A 19,253-nucleotide genomic window follows, 5' to 3' on the forward strand; every position below is an offset into this window, starting at 1 on the left:
TTGGCAGTGTGGGCCTAGCAGAGCTACAAAACTCACTCCGTTGTCACAGGCATCCTTCAGGAATATCAGCATTGACCAAGTCTCATTCTGCCCAGGGAGCTTTGGAGACCGAGCACCATAGGCTATATGGGAGGTATATGTGGTTGAATTCCACCACCCTGCAATAAAGCACTGGGTCCCATGGGTTAACTTCGTTCTATGACATTTCATTCATTTCTGGTGGGAAAATGTCTGCATTGTATAAACAAAGTACAAGACCATAATAAAATAGGGTAGTGGTGAGACTTTGGCTCAGAAAGGGGAGGCGGGTGGCAGGGCAGGGGTAGGGGTGTGGGATTTAGAGTCAGAGAGCCTTGGAATCTCCCATTACTAGCCTTTGACATGGCACTTATCCTCTATGAGCCTCTCTTTTCTCCACGATAAAATGAGGAATTAAGCCAGCAGCATAGTGCAAGAAGTAGCAGTGTCTACCCAAAACAAAGGACAATGGACTATCCTTCATTCTGGATGCTAGACTTCTCTTCATTCCATGAGGCTTTGTGGCTTTTGTTTCACATTCTTGGCCCAGAGTGAGGAGAGATCAGAGTGGTTTGGGGTAATCGAGGAAGGCTATAACAGTATGGTGTAATGGAAAACCTATTGAATTAGAAGACCTTTACTCTCATCTTGGGATGTCACAATCTCTCTTTGGTTTCCTCACCTATTTAAATTTAAAAAAAACAAAACAACACCAGAGGGTTTAGATTAGATGACCACCTCTAAATCTGCAGTCCTATGGCCAGAAACCCATGCAAGATAAAAACAGTAAGGTCATGCCTGTGTATGATTCAGTGGTAGGAACCAGAAAGACAACTTCGAGATGTGCTAGGTGTGTCTCAGAATGTGGAGACATTCTTATCCACTCCCTAAAATCTCCTTACCTCCTGTCTCAGCCAGGAATATAAAGACAGTGCATACCACAAATATGCAACAATGGAGTATTTGTCAAATGGATATGCCTGAATAGTGGAAAACAGGGAGCTTAAGAGATGGGCCCTCTAGGGTAGACCAGTGGAATAGGTTAGGTACACAAGACACAGTAGTTAACGAATATAGCAATTTACTCTTTGATAAACCCAAGGACCCCAGCTTCTGGGATAAGAACTCACTGTTTGACAAAAATTGCTGGGAAAACTGTGTGGCAAAAGCTGGGCATAGACCAATGCCTGACACCATATACAAAAATAAAGTCCAAATGGGTACATGATCTAGGTATAAAGGTTGATACTATAAGCAAACTAGTGGAGCAAGGAATAGGGTATTTATCAGATTTATGGAGAATGGAGAAATTTTTGACTCAACATGAGATAGAAAACATTATGAAGTGCAAAATGGACAATTTTGATTACATTCAATTGGAAAGTTTTTGCACAAACAAACCCAATACAACCAATATTAGGAGGGAAACAGAAAACTGGGAAAGAATTTTTGCAACTAGTGTCTGTGATAAAGAACTCATTTCTAAAATATATAGAGAACTGAGTCAAATGTACAAGAATACAAGGCATTCCCCAATTGATAAATGGTCAAAGGATATCAACAGGCAGTTTTCAGAGGAAGAAATTAAAATATCAATAGTCATATGAAAAAATGCTCTAAATCACTATTGATTAGAGAGATGCAAATCAAAACAACTCTGAGGTACTATATCACATCTATCAGATTGGTTAACATGACAAAACAAGAAGATGATAGATGTTGGAGAAGATGTGGGAGAGTTGGAACATTAATTCATTGTTGGTGGAGCTGTGAGCTGCTCCAACCATTCTGGAGAGCAATTTGGAACTATGCCCAAAGGGCTACAAAAAATGTGCATACCCTTTGACCCAGTAATACCACTTCTAGGACTATATCCTCAAGATATCAGAAAAATGGGAAAGGGTCCCACATGTACAAAAATATTTATAGCAGCACTCTTTGTGGTGGTCAAAAACTGGAAATCAAGGGGATGCCCATCAATTAGGGAATGACTAAATAAATTGTGGTATATGAATGTGATGGAATAATACTATGGGTGTATAAGAAATGATGAACAAGAAGACTTCAGAGAGGCCTGGAAAGACTTATATAAATTGATGCTGAGTGAAAGGAGTAGAACCAGGAGACTTTGTACACAGCAACAACCATAGTGTGTGAGGAATTTTTCTGGTAGACTTAGAACTTCATTGCAATGCAAGGATTTAAAAAATTCCCCATGGTCTCTTAAGGCAAAATGCCTTCCACATCCAGAGAAAGAACTGTGGAATTTGATCACAGAATGTAGCAGATCATTTTCTTTTGTATTACATTTTGGTTTGTTTTATGATTTCTTCCTTTCATTTTAATTCTTCTATGCAACATGACTAAGGTGAAAATGTGTTTAATAAGAATGTATTTGTAGAACCTATATAAAACTGTATACTGTCTCAGGGAGGGAGGGGGTAGGGAGGGGAGAAGGAGGGGGAGGGAGGGGGAAAAAATCTAAGTTATATGGAAGTGATTGTAGAACACTGAAAACAAATAAGATAATTTAATTAAAAAAAAAAAGAGATGGGCCCTCTAAACCATCACCAACAAACAGTGGTAGGTGTGTGTCCTTGCTTGTACCTGGTCTTCTCCCCAACCCCATCCCATGCTCACCTTACAGGATCAACTCAAGAAGTATATTATCCAAATAAGGCCTTTCCTGAATGTCTCCCCTGTCTCCCCAGCTGTTAGCGTCTCATCCCACAAATTATTTTCTATCTATTTTGTATCAATTAACAAGCCAGGGCTACAATGTCAAAGCTATTATTTAGTAGTTTTTCAATTGGGTCCAACTCTTCATGACCTCATTTGGGGTTTTCTTAAAGATGCTGGAGTGCTTTGCCAGCTCATTTTACAGATAAGAAAATTGAGGCAAACAGGGTTAAGTGACTTGCCCCGGGTCACACACAGCTATTAAGTGTCTGAGGTCAGATTTGAACTCAGGAAGATTCCCAGAGCTCTGTGCATTTTGGTGCCCCCAAGCTGCCCTTGATAAACCTATACTTCCCAGTCTAATGAGAGCTAAATTATTCAACCAATACTTTTGTAGGTGTCTGGTAATGCTTTAAAAGAGGGAATATTACCTCACAGGAAAGATAAGCGAATTTCTCTGGGCTCTGCTGAGGAAGATGAGAGTGGAAATGCATAGTTTTGGAGAATAGTTACTGAGAATTTTTTTCCTTTTTAAAAAATTTCCCTTTCTGTTTCAATTTTAGAAAGCATTTCTGTTAGCACCATAAAAATTGGAGCCAAGATGACTTTACTGGCCGCTAGTTTCACACTCAAGCCCTGGGTGGTGTACTTATCAGAAAATACCATCCCCAGGAACATGGACTCAAATCTGTGAGGACCTTGTGTTGATTCAGTAGTGACAAATCTATCCACTAAAAAGATTTTGCACTCTTTGCAACAAGTGTGCATTTTTTAGGAGCTGTTGGGTGTAGGGATATTGCTGAAGTTACGGATGTATGTGTTAGGAGAGCCCTATTGCCTCTTGTTTGAATACAGAGAGCTATGTTGAAGATTCCAAATCTTTGTCATAGGACAGGTCTGGGAGGTGAGGAGACAATGAGAAGTTTCTCCAGAGTAACCAAAAAGGTTGGTCTAGAAAGTGGTCACAAGCCATGCTGTTCCTGAGGCTGCTTCCAGCTGTCCACTCTCAGCCTACTAAAGTCTTTCACATACACGTGGTCTCATTCAGTGCCCTACCACAACTCTGGGTGATATAGAGTACCAAGAGTATTATCCTCATTTATAGGGGAAGAAAATTGAGGGGAGTGACTTGCCCAAGGTCACACAGTTAGAAAGGGAAAGAGCTCTGAGGCCAGCCAAGTGTGTAGCGTACTGTCTCTTGCAGTGAAAGGTGATGGGGAGGGTGAGGCAATTTAGGGTATTCACTCGTTGCATGACCTGTGAATGAGGAGACCCAAGCATAGTTACCTGTACATAGCTGAGTGCTCAAGGAATATTTGATTGGGTAACAGGACCTTCCTCAGTCATAATTAAAGTGACTAAAGGTAGCTTGTCACTCAATCTCAGAACAGAAAGGACTCAGAGGTCTTCTTGTGTAGCTTGTAACCAAACAGGAATCCTTTCTTTCCCATCCCCATGGTATGGTCATCCCAACCTGTGCTGGAAGCTCTCCAGGAACTAAGGTCAGCCTCCTGAGGCAAACCATTCCTGCCCCATAGTTTGAATGCTTGAAGTTTTATCAAACTGAAATCTGTTTCAAAGAAACTTTTCACCTATTGCCCCTCATTCTGGACTTGGGCACCCAGAAATTCAAATGTAAACGGTTCTCTATACTATGGCTCTTCAAAGGCAGTGATGGTGTCTTGTCTGACTTCTCTTTCAGACTAGTTACTCCTAATTCTTACAACCAATTCTCACACAACACGGTTTCTAGTAACCTGTGGTTTTAGCCTGTCAGTGTCCTTAAAATGTATCACCCAAAACTGAACACACTGTTCTGGTCTGAATGTTGGTCATGGTCTGAGCAGGGCAGCGTTAAATGTGATTATTTCCCTTTTCCTGGATACAATACCTCCATTCATATTTTTAAGCTATTATATCAAGCAGTTCACTCATACTAAGTTCATACATAGTTCATGTCTCTTATGAGAGGCAGCTAAGTGGTACAAAGGATAGAACAGGAGTCAGGCAGATCTTAATGCAAATCTGGTCTCAGACACTTATTAGCTGTATGACCCTGGATAAGTCACTGTCCTCTGCCTCAGCTTTCTCAACTCTAAAATGAGGATAATAATAGCACCGATCTCCCAGGGATTGTGGGGATTAAATGAAGTAACATCTGTAAAAATCTTAGCATAGTGCCTGGAACATAATAGGCACTGGATGTTTCATTCTTCCTTCCCTTCCCTTCCCTTCCTTTCCTTTTTCCTTTCCTTTCCTTCCTACTTTCCTACCTTCCTACTTTCTTTTTTTTTCCTGCGGAATTTTCTAGTGCAAGAGATATTAGCAGCCAGGGCAGCAGTGGAGTATTAAGAGTTTTTGGAGAAATATATGGCAGGGTTAACCATGTGGTCTGACAAGGAAGTTCCTGAACACTGTTATTCCTGAGTCCCAGTCTTCTGGGTAGATGAGGGAAGATTTCCTAAGCAATGTTAATTATCCTCGAGATGCATTAAAGAGTAACTCAGATCTCCAATTAAGCATGGAGATTGTATATGGTGCTTAGGTGTGACTGAATAGGAGGTCTTGTGCTTGTGTGAGGGGCAAAGTTGGTGCAAGATCTTTTGGAGAGAAGTATCTTTTTCCCTTTTTTCAGGAGGGGACCCACTCTTTTCAGAGCCAGCTCCAAAAACATGGAGTGGGAAAAAAGATTTTGAAAGCTGTAGACATGTAGGGGAAGCTGGCTGCTAAGTATGCCCCTGATTTCCCTATAGACACATACATATATACATATGTGCATATATACATACATATATACACATGCAATACATATCTATCTTCTATCTACTATCTATCTTCTCTGATTTTTGCTTGCTGTTTGCTTAGATAAATGATTTGAATCACTATTAATTGTGATGGCCTTTGTATATAACTAACATTTGATGGGAAGGAGTCAAGTGGGCAGGTGTAGACTTGGGGCCATCCTCCTCCTTAAGTGAGGGACAAAGCTTTTGTTTTCAGCCCTCCCTCACTCCAAACAAAGTCAAATGCAAGTCATGTTATTATTTCTCTGATGGCATGGTCTTCTTTAGCATTGAAGGACAAACACACACACAGCTTTTGTTCTAAACCTCCGTATCCCTAGACCTGGGAGGTGGAACACATAGATATGATTCTAATCTGGTATGCCCTCAGAGATGGGAGGAAAAGAGTGTTTAGCCTTGTCATACTTTGAGGATGTGCCCGCCCTTTTCCTGTACCCCCAGCGATAGCTATTCCATTGATTCTCTTCTTAGAGACAGTCCAGACTTCAGCTGGTATAGATCAGTGCCTTCCACAAACTGCATCCAGACAACCTGTATAGACATCTTATGTGGGCAGCAAGATATACCTTATGTAGGCAATAGATGTCTTACTCAAGTAATTCCAAGTTTAAGAGTTTTAATATCCAACTTCTTATTTAGAGAAAGGGGGGATCCTAAGTAGGGTGCCCATTGTGAGAGAAGAAGGTGGCCCATTTGTCTCTCCACGCTGGGAGAAAAAGCAATAATGGACCGGAGTCATGATGTGGACAAACATAGGACCTGGATTTTGCTGTGCTCTTAATGATGAATTATTTAGTTGGTGGAGGCTTTCTGAGAAAGAAGTTGGTGGTCAAGCAAACCAAGTGTGTTTACGCTGCAGGGGAATGCAAGCCCTCACCTTATTGGCTTCAGCCTTTCATTCTAGCCTGTTGAGACATTTTGGGGTCTGGATTTGGTTACCGAGTATTATGTATCTACGAACCCCTGGAGGTCCCTGATACCCTGGAAAGGGCTCAAAATAGTAAAAGAAAACAAACCCTATTAAATAGTTTTTAATAAATGTGAAATATTGTATCAGTTATTAAATGGTCAAAAGTATTTTCATAATAATACTAAGACATTTTCTAATGCAGTTAATATCAATCCCGATGACCCACATAAACCAAAGCTCTTGGGGGAGGGGAGCTCCTCAGTAATTTCTAAGAGTATGAAGGGGTCTTGAGATCAGAAAGGTTGAGAACCACTACTCTAAACTTCTTATTATCTACAAATTTGAGGAGGTGCCCAAGTGTTTCCATTACTGTTCAGTTGTTTTCATTGTGTCTGACCTTTGTGACCCCATTTGGGGTTTTCTTGGCAAAGATCTTGGAGTGATTTGCCATTTCCTTCTCCAGCTCATTTTACAGATGTAGAAACTGAGGCAAACAGGATTAAGTGACTTTACCTAGGGTCACATAGCTAGTAAATATCTGAGCTAGATTTGAACTCAGATCCTCCTGACTTCAGACCTAGCACTCTATCCACAGCACCATCTAGCTGCCCAAAGTCTTTTACATACAGACTCTTTCATAATCATTTTCCCTTCATCACTATTATCATCCTTATCATTAGATGAGAAGTGTGGTGTTGAGGAAAGAATGTTGCACTCAGAGTCAGGAAGATTTCAATGTGAATTCTGTCTCTGACACATACTAATTGTGTGACCCTAGGCAAGTCACATAACTCAGTTTCTTCATCTGTTAAATGAGAGGGTTAGATTTGATGATCTTTATGATTCTTTCCAATTCAAAAATCTCCGAGCCTATGATCAGGGCTGGCCTTAAAAATAGTCAGCTTTATATGGAAAGAGCCCTTGAGGGAGAAGCAGGAGACATGAGCTTTTGTCTCGGTGTCTCTGCCTTAACTGTATTTGCAGACCTGTGCACATCCATTATTCTCCCTGGACCTACAGAGGAATATTGAGAGAAAATACTGGCAGCCAGGGAAGCCTGTGAACAGTTAGCCATCAGTGTGAGTTGAGCCGCTGCATGCATCCCTTGGAAGGGAATGAATTTGACAACAGGAGTCCAACAGCCAGTCAATACGAGCCTTGAGTTACCAAACTTAAAAATGACTAAGTGCTTTGTTGTATATGATCAGAGTTCTGTGGGCGGTGGAAAGAAGGAATAAGGTCAAGTCAAATCAACAACATGTATTAAGTGCCTACTGTGTGCCAGGTACTATAGTATGCGAGGGATAGAAACTTAAACAAAACAAAATAAATAAACCAGTCCCTGCCTTATTTAAAGGAGGGAAATGCCCTGCAAATAAATATGTACATGAAATATATACTACACAAAATGCATAAGTTGGAGAAAATTGTAGACAGATCTGAATTTCCTGTTACCACACTGAATCACAGATGTGTTAGACCTGGGATTTCAGAGATCATCTCATTCTATCCCTGCCCCCCATTTTACAGAGTAGGGAATTGAGGCCCAAAGAGCTTACACAGCTTACTCAAAGCCTCAGAGGGAGATATTAGAAGTTAGGGGTCAAACTCAGGGCTCCTTCCTCCCACAAAACTCACAATAGTTCCTCAAGTTTCAGGCTAACTCCTAAGTATTATTCCAAATAGGAAAAAAAAAAGGGGGTCCAGGAAAACAAGACGTGGAAACTTCTCTGTAATTGAAAGAAAGGAGACAGATTGTTTGGATGACTCTACCCAGGGCATTTTGCCCAGAAACTAGGAATGTGCAAGGAAGCAGAATGGATACACTGCTCACAACCTCTCCCAGCCACCATCCACTGCTTGTTGGTTTTGGCAAGGCCAGGCTGCTTCAGGCCTGGGAAGTTTATTTGAGCTCAGATTGTTAAAGTTTCAGTGACACTTGGTTCAGGGATTATTTTGAAGCATAATAGACTTATGTTAGCATCTGATGTGTTGAGCATCCCAACTTAGCTCATGATGATAGGGAATTGTGCCAATAATCAAATGAACATCCCTCCCAGAGGGGACCAGCGAGAAGCCTGGTGCTCAATTAGAAGTATAGAATATTAGATGGTTAGTTCAAAGGTCCCTTGGAACATAGAAGATAAAATGTTAGATCCAGAAGGGGACCTCAAAGAGATCAAGGAAAAAGGGAAAGAACTGATATGGAGAAGAATAATTAGAACAACTCTCTGTTATAGCAAAGAGCTGGAAGCCAAGGGGGTGCCCGTCAATTGGGGGATCACTGAACATATCTCTCTCTGACCTGGTACATCCCCTACTTAGCTAACAAACAGATCTTCCTAAAGCAGGAGTAGGGAAACCTTCAGCCTGAAGGCCATATGTCCTCACTTTCTTATACTAGTATCTTCTCTTTGTGGATTATCTCCAGTTTATCCCGTATGAACCTAATGATTTACGTGAGGTCTCTCATTAGACTGTGAGCATCTTAAGAGCAGGGACCATCTCTTGTCTTTCTTTGTATTCCCAGTATCTGACACATAGTAGGTGCTTAATAAATGCTTATTGACTGATCATGGCATAGGAGTGTAACGCAATATGATTGCTCCATTAGAAATGATGAAAATGAAAGACTCAGAGAAACTTGGAAAGACTTGTATGAAAGGATGGAAGTGAAGTCAGCAGAACCAGAACAACCTACATACACAACGAATACAGCATAGTAAAGGAAAACAAGCATGAAAGATGCAATGACTAACCGCACCTTATTCCAGAGGACTGGTAATGAAGCATGCTTCCCACTTAGTGGAAGAGAGGAGATGGTTTATAGGAGCAGAACGAAGCATGCATTTGCAGATGCAGCCAATGTGTGGCTTTGTTTTGTTTGACTACATGCATTTGTTATTAGGAAGGACTTTTTTTGGGGGGAGGAGATTTATGAGGAAAGGGAGAGTGGGGGAAGTTAGGGATAGAGGTGCCAAGAAAAAGGAAAAAGTCAATAAGACATATGCAAAATATGCAGAACAGAGTAAAGGAAAGAATACGCCAACAAACGGATCAGTGTTGGTATTATTGTGATAAATTTGATATATCATTAAAACAAGCTATATGTCATAGAGATCTAAAGTTTCATATCCAAGAGTTTCACTCTTCTTATCCTGTCCTTCTCTCTAAATGCATAAATGTGAATGTTTGTTGGCATTTTAAAATTAATAATAAGAAAGACACAAATTAGAAGAGACCTTAGAACATGGGATGCCAGGATTGAGAGATCCCTTAGAATATGGTTGTAAGGCTGGAAGGCCATTGGCTAAGGAAGCCATCACTCCAGGCTAGCAGGTATGGCTAAACTGTAAGGTTAGTATGTGTATATGTGTATGATGGAGCCCTACTATAATGTTTAAGAGGTCTGGAAAGGTAGACCAGAATCAGGTTGTGAGGGGCTTTCAGTGCTAATTTGAGGGGCTTGTATTTTATTCTAGACGTAATGGAGAGGCTCTGGAACTTCTTGAGCTTGGGAATGACACCATCAGATGAGCTTTAGGAATATTCCTTGGGCAGTTGTGGGGGGGAATAGATTGAAAAGGGAGGAGACAGGGAAATCAAATAGGAGGGTATTATAATAGTTTGGGGGCTTGAGGGGAGGGAAAGAGAGAGAAGATAAAAGAGAGGGGGAGAGAGAAGGGAAAGGAGAGAAAGAAAGAGAAGGAGGGAAAGAGAATAAGAAAGGGTGAGGGGAAGAAAGAGATGAGAGAAAAGAAGGGAAGAAAAGAGGGGAAAGAGAGAAGAGAGGGGGAAGGAGGGAAAGAGATGAAGCAGGGGGAGATAAAGAGATGAGCTGTTGTGGGGATAGTGTTAACTACACTCTGCTGCTGTTTTTTGGAGGGGCACACAGAAGTTAAGTGACTTGGCCAAGGTCACATAGTAAGGAAGTGGAAGAAGCAGGATTTGAACCCAGTTCCAGAGACTCCAGAGCTAGCATTGTTTATGAGGGTGTGTGCTGAGCTAAGAGACCGACCACGTCTTAGGAGTGCTGCTTTAAATACTGGCTGAATGGCCAACACATGGATGCCCAATGGGGATCCTTCTAGCTCTGCCAAGAGTTCCTTCCTGAGTAGTGTCATGCACATGACCTGGTCATATCTGACACAGAGCTTTTGTCTTCTGCATCCCCTTCTTTACACATCATTGAACTGCAGCGACTCTAAGGCCAGACCTTGAAGAGAAGATTTTTTTCCCATCACAGGTCCATTAAAGTAGTGGGAGTCCTCCACAAGGAAAAGACAAATAAATTTCATTCTCTTTGTTGAGTTTGGTTACCATAACAATAAAACATTTACACTTTATCTCCTCTTCACAATATATACACTGGAGTAAGCAGCAAGGATAAAAAATAATAAAATGACAAAATATCACAGTTGGAAAAAAAACCTAAGTGATCATACAGTCCAACCTCCTTATTCGATAGCAGAGGAAACTGAGGCCTCAAAATATCTAGTGATATTCCCAAGTTCATAGGATCAAAGATTTAGAATTGGAAGGGATCTTAGAGATCTAGTCCTACTCCCTTATTTGACAAACAGGGAAACTGAGGCAGAGAGGCTAAGTGACTTGCCCAAGGTCACAGATCTGGTGTGAAGGAAGAGCTCAGATTTGTGGAAGATAATAAATGACAGAGCTTGGTTCTGAGCTCTAAGTCCAGTTCACAATGTAATGGTTAGTGTAGTGTATTTGAACTTGGACTTAGGAAGCCCTAGGTTTAGATTTTGTCTCTGATAACCATTCTATGCCTCAGTTTTCCCAGATGTCAAATGAGGGAATTAGAAAGCTTTAAAAATAAATGTTAAAAATTGTTTTTGCATGCAACTGGGAAATAAGATGTACAGGCAACAGGGTATAGAAATCTCTTTTGCCCTGCAAGAAAATAAAGGAGCTGGGGATAAGAGAAGGGAGGGGTGTGATAGAAGGGAGGGCAGACTGGGGGAAGGGGTGGATGGCATGTCCTGGGGTGGGGAGAGATGGGGAGAAAATTTGGAATTCAAATTCTTGTGGAAGTAAACGTTGAAAATTGAAAAATAAACAAATAATATATAGATTTAAAAAGAAAACTTTAATTTATTAAAAAAATGAGTTAGACTAGATTAGAGATTTTTATCTATGTGCGTGTTTATGTGTGTGTGTGTGTGTGTGTGTGTGTGTGTGTGTGTGTGTAGTATGTGAGCAGGGATTTCTTTGTTGGCCCACCTTAGAATGTTACTAAATGTGTAAAATAAAATACATAGGATTACAAAAGAAACCAATTGTATTCAAAGTTATCCCAATGTTAATAACAAAACAAAAGATCACAGACCCCATGTTAAAAAACTTTCCTTCAGGGGTATGGTAGAGGGAGTCTGCCCTGCCTTCAATCAAACATCCTTCCTTTTCCCTAGACTCAAGATTCTATCCACAAATGGCCAGAATCAAACACAGGATGGGGCTGAAGGAATTCATTCCCTCCTCTGCCTTAACTCTAGTTGGATTCCCTCAAGAATATTAATCAGTTCCAATGGGACTAAGATGACTGCGCACAGGAAGGTAAGTCACACTTTCTCATGTTGCCTTTGCTTTCTAAGCAGGCCCTGATCCAACTATGGGAGAGAGGTTAGGTAGGGGACAAGTCTAGTACTGAGGGCTGGGAAAGGGATTTACTCCTCTCAGGTAATAGTAATACAATACTTTGTGAAATCTTGCCAACTCTCCTCCAGAGCTCTACTAAATCCCTTCAGGTCTCTGGCTCTCTTCTCTTTTCCCCACTTCCTCCCTCCCCCTGTAGTTCTTAGAAAGCTGTAAGAATAATATCCATTCCCTGGACCCAAGGCAGTCTAGATTCTAGCCTTAATCCTTCAGAAAACCACAAAGTCCTCTGTGGAGGGCCTAGGGATCATAGGGCTATCAGGTTTAGAGCTGGAAAGGACTTTAGAGATCATTTTGTCAAACCTCATTTTGCAAACGAGGAAACTGAGGCCCAGAGAGGGGAATTCTGAGGTCAGGAAGCTGTTGTTCAGTCATGTCCAACTCTTTATGACCTCATTTGGGGTTTTCTTTGGCAAAGGTGCTGGAATGGTTTGCCATTTCCTTCTCCATCTCATTTTACAGATGAGGAAACTGAGGCAAGCAGGGTTAAGCGATTTGCCCAGGGTCATACAGCCAACAAATCTCTGTGGCCAGATTTTAATTCAGGAAGATGAGTCTCCCTGACTCCAGGCCCAACACGCCATCCATTGTACCACCCAGCTCTTAAGTTCTCCTTAACTATAACCCCAGGTCTCTTGACTCTAAATCCAATGCTCTTGCCATGACTGCACCATTTTCTTTATCTGTGTCTTAGGAGGGATGCAATAAGCCTTGGGTCTTGGGTGGAAGGTTTCTGAGGGCGTAAAAAGGAAGAAGGGAGTAAAAGGAATATATTAATGTAGAAAGAGGGAGAATGAGTTAGCACTTGGTATTTGTCATAATTGGGGTGGGTAAGAAGAAAAGTCTACAAACATGGAGCAAAGGGTAGAGCAATGGACATGGGGGTGATCCCCTTTATATTCACAAGCTTCTGGGACTCTGAGTTGGGGAGGTGGGAGTCCCAGAAGCAACTCCATTGAAAGGAAGAAACAAAGCCTTCCAGGTTGATTGTTTCTTTCCTTTATTTTCAGCCAAACTGGCTAACTTGCTGCTCTCCATAAATTCCATCTCCCTTTGCCATTCCTTTGCATGGGTTATCCCCCCATAACTGGAATACTTTTGCTCCTTACCTCTGCAAAACTCATGTCAGCATATGTTATATGAGGGTAGCCTATGCGCTGTCTTCTTGGGTTGTTCAGTTGTATCCGACTCTTCATGACCCCATTTGGGGTTTTCTTGGCAGATACTGGAGTGGTTTGCCATTTCCTTCTCTAGCTCATTTTACAGACGAGGAAACTGAGGCAAGCAGGGGTAAGTGACTTGCTCAGGATCACACTGCTAGTAAGTGTCTGAGGCTAGATTTGAAGTTGTTTCCCCAAACAAGTCTTCCTAACGCCAGGGCACCACTTAATCTTTATCCACCTGGCTGCCATTTTCTACAAAAGGTTTTTCCTGATTTCTCCAGTTAGAAGGGATCTGCCCCCAAACTATTTCTCATTCAATTTGCATATATTTGAATTTTTCCCCCATGTATGTGCTATTTTCTCTCCCAATAGAATGTAAGCTCCTTAAGGGAAGAGCCTGTTTTGTTTTTGTCTTTATATCCCCTGTGTTAACAGTGCCCTGCACATACTAGGTGTTTAATATGTTTATTATGTTGTGCTCAAAGACACTTTAAGGCTGGTCTCCAATCTCATCTTCTTCATGAAGCCTTTTCAAAGACTCCACAGTTCATACTGAAAGCTCCTTCCTCTGGATTTGTCTAGCAATTGTACTCTCAAAAAAAGTTTTGACATTTTTATTTTCAGTTCCCAGTTCTCTCTTCCTCCACCCACTGGGAAGGTAAGAAATCCTCATTTTCTATAGAAGTTATGCCAAACGTATTTCCACAGCAGTTATACTGCCTCCCCCCAAAACAAGAAAAATAGAGGAAAAAATATACTTCAATAAAACAATTGTACTCTTGACCACACAGTTTAGTCAGTTACTAAGTGAGAGGCGTGTTGAGTGGGAAGTATCCACACTGAGCCAGGAAAGAGAAATGTCAGAAAAATGTGAGAGGAAAATGTCAGCTGTGCCTTAAGCTGCCAGCACGTCATGTGCACCTTGAGGATGATCTTTGTCTCCTCCGGCTCCCCCACCCCACCCCATCACCATCTGCCCTCTGGTCCTCGGTGTTTGCGTGGGGATGTGGCATGGGGAAATGGCTTCGGATGCTATCACAAGTCTTAGAAAAGTGGCTCCTGGGAGTCGTGGTTGGAGCACCCCCAAGCTGCCACCCCATCCAGAAGCCAGGTAGAGGTACCGCTGCTCAGTGCAGGTTTTAAACACCCAGCGGTAAGTGACCTGTGTGCAGGGTCTGCTGATGTGGTGGAGGAGGTTGTCTGGGGAAGTGGGTGATGGGGTGCCTGGATTCACAGCAGCTTCCTGATCTCACCCTGCCCTCTTGTGGATTCCTGTAATCTCACTGTAAACTCACTCCTGGAATGTACTCTCCCTATTTTTAAGGGTAGTGTGGCCTGGGATCTCACTGACATGGGGAGCCACCTGATAAGGAAACCTCCTGTCCAGCACTTTCTTGACCACTCTACAAGCTCACAGAACTGCTGGGAGCACCAAGAGGTTAAGTGAACTACCTGGGCTACATGATCTGTAGGCCTCAGAAGGGGATTTTTACCTGTCTTTGAGGAATTGTGTCTAACCATTTTATGGCACTGCCTCTCTCCTCTGTATCTTTTCCTATTTGACATCCTTTATCATCAAGGCTCATTTCTTTCCTGAAGCTTTCCTTGATCCCTCCCACTGGAGGTAAGCCTCTATTAAGCACCTACTGTGTGCTTGCGCGCTAGGTGCTTTCACAAATATCTCACAAACACTTGATGAGGCAGGTGCTAGTATTATACTCATTTTTCAGTTGAGGAAATGGAGGTTAAGTGGTTCGTCCAGGGTCACACACCTAGTGTCTGAGGCTGGATCTGAACTTGTCTTTCTGACTTCAGGCCTAGCATTCCATTCATATAAGGACATGCTTCTTATTGGAATTGCTTTGGAGCTTCCTGTTAATGTTACATCATAATTAGGTGTATACATCACATCCCTATTACAGTTCCTTTATTACAGACGGGAGTTGTGTATCATTTTGATCTGTATCCCCAGTATCTAGTTAAGTGTCTTGCCCATAGCTGACTCATTAAAAAAATTAAAATTTTGAATTTAAATATAAAAAAGAACATTCTTATACACACAACAGAACATGAAAAGGATTCTATGTGAAGCTATTGATCTCTATTTCATACTGATCAATTTTTGAAAAATATGTTATTTTCAAAACTGTCCTGTTTGACCTTTTTCCTGAACTTTTCTCTCCTGTGCACTTTCCCCCACAGCCTTTTAATCACTATTGCTACCCTCTCCAATTAAAAACTGAGAGAAATAAAGAGGGAAAAAACTCTTTGTAAGAAATAAGTTCAGTCAAGGAAAATGAATCCATCCAGTGGCCACGTCCAAAACTGCTCATCTCTGTCCATCACCTGTCAGGAGGTGGGTAACATGCTTCCTCCTTGGTCCTCTAGACATGGGGCTGGTCACCCCACTGATCTGAATTCTGTTTTTCTTTACTATTCTGTTAAATAAATAAATGTATAAATCATTCTCTTGGTTTTGCTCATTCCACCATGTCAGTTCTTATGACCCAAGGATTCTGTGAAGTCGCTTTCGTAGTTTCTTATGGTGGAAGAATATTCCGTTACATTAATATACCAGTTTGCTCAGTCATTCTGTAACTGCCTGAGACAATCTAAGGCACTCCCTTATATGACAGGGACTTATAGACTGCTGCTTGTTTTCCTGATTCTGATTTTTCATTCATTCATTTCTCTCCTCTTCATTTGGGTTGTTTGTGGTATATTCAGGATTTGGGAGTGCTGGGTCAGGCATGACGATTCCCACTCTGGAACGCAAGAGAAACTTGAGTCCTGCATCATTAGAATGGAGCCTGAGGCCTCTGGCTAATGTTGGTCAAGGTGGGCAGGGCCAGAGGATAAAGCCAGAGCTGGCCCCTATTTCAGAGGCTCTGCCAGAATCTTATATCCTCCATGTCTCATCCTGATGGTTTTGTCCTTCTGGCTCCCTGACGCATCTGACATTGTGGCCAGTGGGGGATTTCCGTGAGCTGTGGGTGAAGTCACCAAGTAGAAATATCTCCACTCAGAAAAGTTAAAGCTGAGATAACGAACAGAGCCCCAAGAGTTCCCAGGCCGCTCTGCACTCGTGACTGGGATGGGGGGCTCCTGCCTAGCACTACTCAAGGATGACTCCTCTACAGCCAGGCCCCACGCTGCTAAGTCTCCCCTTCCTCCCTCCGGATCTTCTAGACTGATCTATTCCCTTTTCACACACACCACGCACATTCTAGTCTGTGTCTCTGCTTATGACCTTCCTCCTACTGCGAACCTGCTCCTCCCTCTCTGAACCAGTCCTTCTCGTAGGTTTAGAGCTGGAGGGAATTTCAGAGTCATGGAGCTGTTAGAGGAGGCCTTGGAGGCCGTTCAATTTATCCCCACTTTGTGGATGAAGTGAGGCCCAGGGAGGCTCTGGTTTATAACCCTGCAGCAGCAGGTGCTGGCTAAAAGCTGAGAAATGAAAAATAAAATGCTTTCCCCCAATTCTTTGTAGCAAGGAAGTAACTGATGATGACTGGCTTGAAAACCTTGTGAGCCTTCCCCAACATTATGGAGGAGCGGAATCACCTCATGAACAGGAATCTCCAGGGATCCAGAGATCCTAAACGTGTCCTGCTACAGTAAAAGTGTTACTTGAGGAAGATTCTGGGAACATGGTGGAGTAAATCAGAAAATTTCAAGCTTTCAAGATTTCCCTACATTAAAGAGATAAAGGAAGGGTAGGAAAGTGTAGGAAAGAGATTTTCCTGCACTAAAGAGTGCCTCAGGGCAAACACTGAGCTGCAAAATTCAGTAAGAGAAAGGGCGGAACAGGGTCCTCCTGGAACAATCAGAGAAGACCTGAAGAAAAATCCTAGGACAATGTTTGGCCCCAGTGAAAAATAAATCCCTTCAGGCTAGGGACCACTTAAACAAGCAGCAGGCCCCAGGGTGAGCTGGGTTGGAAGGCTGCCTTGGCCCCAACTACAGGAATTTTATCCCTGGGGCAGGGAGAGGAGTTAGGCTTCTGAGCCTAGGAAGATTGAGGACTTCTGCTGACCAGGAACACCAGACCCAGCTGTGGAGGGCGGTGGGGCGAGAAGGAACCGGCACATGTCCAATGAGTACAGAAGCAGTGGGGTGGGGAATGCTGCTGACTGTGGGCTGGAGGTCTTGATTTGAGTTCAAGGTCAGAGAAGAGAACTAAAGGAGGATCTGAGGCCAGAGGCACCATCCCCCATACCCTAAGACTAGAGGTGATTACAAAAAAGAAGCTATTAAAAAATGCAGAGGCAAAGGAGAAAGAATTCAACCATAGAAAGTTATTATGGGAATAGAGAAGACCAGGGTTCATCTACAGAGGAAGATAGTGAAGCAAAGAAACCCCCTTCTACCCCAAAGAGTAATGTCAAGTGGTCACTTGCCCAAAAAGAATTCATAGAACTTAAAATAACAATCCAAAAAAACAAGAAAAACATTATGAAAAGTCAACCAACTAGAAAAGGAGATCCAGAATCATGAGGAAGAAAACGACTCCTTGGAAATCAGAATTGGGCAAAGAGTGGCCAGTGAAATCATAAGAGATCAAGAAATAATTAAACAAAAGATAAAGAATGAAAAAATTGAAGAGAATGTGAAACATCTTACAAGAAAAACCAACTGATCTGGAGAAAAGATCAAGAAGAGAAAATGTAAGAATAATCGGACTACCTGAAAACTATGATTAAAAAAAGAATCTTGATACAATAACACAAGAAATCATTAAACTGTCCTGAAGCATTAGAATAAGAGGGGAAAGTAAATATAGAAAAAAATCCACCAATTACCACCTGAAAGAGATCCTACAAGGAAAACTCACGGGAATATTATAGTTGGATTTCGAAACCCCCATCTCAATGATAAAATATTACAAACAACAAGAAAAAACAACTTCTATATGGCAGTGACACAATCAGAATTACACAAGACCTAGCAGCAGCTACACTAAAAGACTGTAGGTCTTAGAACACTATATATCGAAGAACAAAAAAACTGGAATTCTGGCCAAAGATATGCCCAGCAAAGCTTAACATAACCCTGAATGGAAAAAAAAAGGATATTAGATGAATTGTCAGACTTTCAGGACTTTGTTAAAAAAAACAACAACAAAAAACCCCTCAAAAACACCTGAACTTAATAGAATATTTGACATACAAGAGCCAAGAGAAACATAAGGTACATACCGAAGGACCAATTACAAGGGATTCAGGAAGGACAGATGGTTTGCATTTTATGTATGAAAAATGTAAAACATGTATCTAAGGTTGTTATTAGTAATTGGGTAGCTCATAATTAAGAGTGGGGCAGACCTCAGCCTGATATGACTTCAAAAAGTAAAACCATTCAGGAACAGACAAAAAGAGTAATTATCTTATACAAGTGAGGTGATTTTATATTTAAGTTTTAGTGTTTATGTTTCTTTTTCTTATTATGTATTTAAATTTAATTTTTTAAAAAAAAGTATAACTTCTACAAACCTGTGCCAAGACCAGGAAGTGCTCAGTCACTCCTTTCTTATAAGCACTGAAGAGCCCAAAGAGATCTTTTTGAGGTAGCCTGGTTAGAGTGGGTGGGCCTTTTCTCCCACAGGGAAGGGTAAATGTAGAGAGAAACAGGAACACTAGCTGATAAACCATAAACGTAACCCTTAGGCCTCAAAAGAATTATATGTACTAAAGTAAAGTACGTGTATCTTCATGTGGCTTAATTCTTGATTTGTACATTCAACGGGTTCATTGTGAAGGGCCATAAAGTCATGTAGACCCCAATGATTGGGGTCTCCTTGGTCAGCCTACGGTCCCAGAAGAGCTGACAGTCATGAAAGACAGAATGTTGTATGAATCAGGCCACAGGGAACCTAGGCAGCGTTGTCATAGTTGGCACATGGTAAGAAAGCCCTCAATACATGCTTGTTGGCTTGTAAATAGGTTGATTCTCCGTAAGCAAGTATCTCCTTTTCTTTAAATCCAAACACTTGAAGCCTGAATG

Source organism: Notamacropus eugenii, chromosome 6 (genome assembly GCF_028372415.1).
Source record: "Notamacropus eugenii isolate mMacEug1 chromosome 6, mMacEug1.pri_v2, whole genome shotgun sequence".
In the NCBI taxonomy this organism is placed as follows: Eukaryota; Metazoa; Chordata; class Mammalia; order Diprotodontia; family Macropodidae; genus Notamacropus; species Notamacropus eugenii.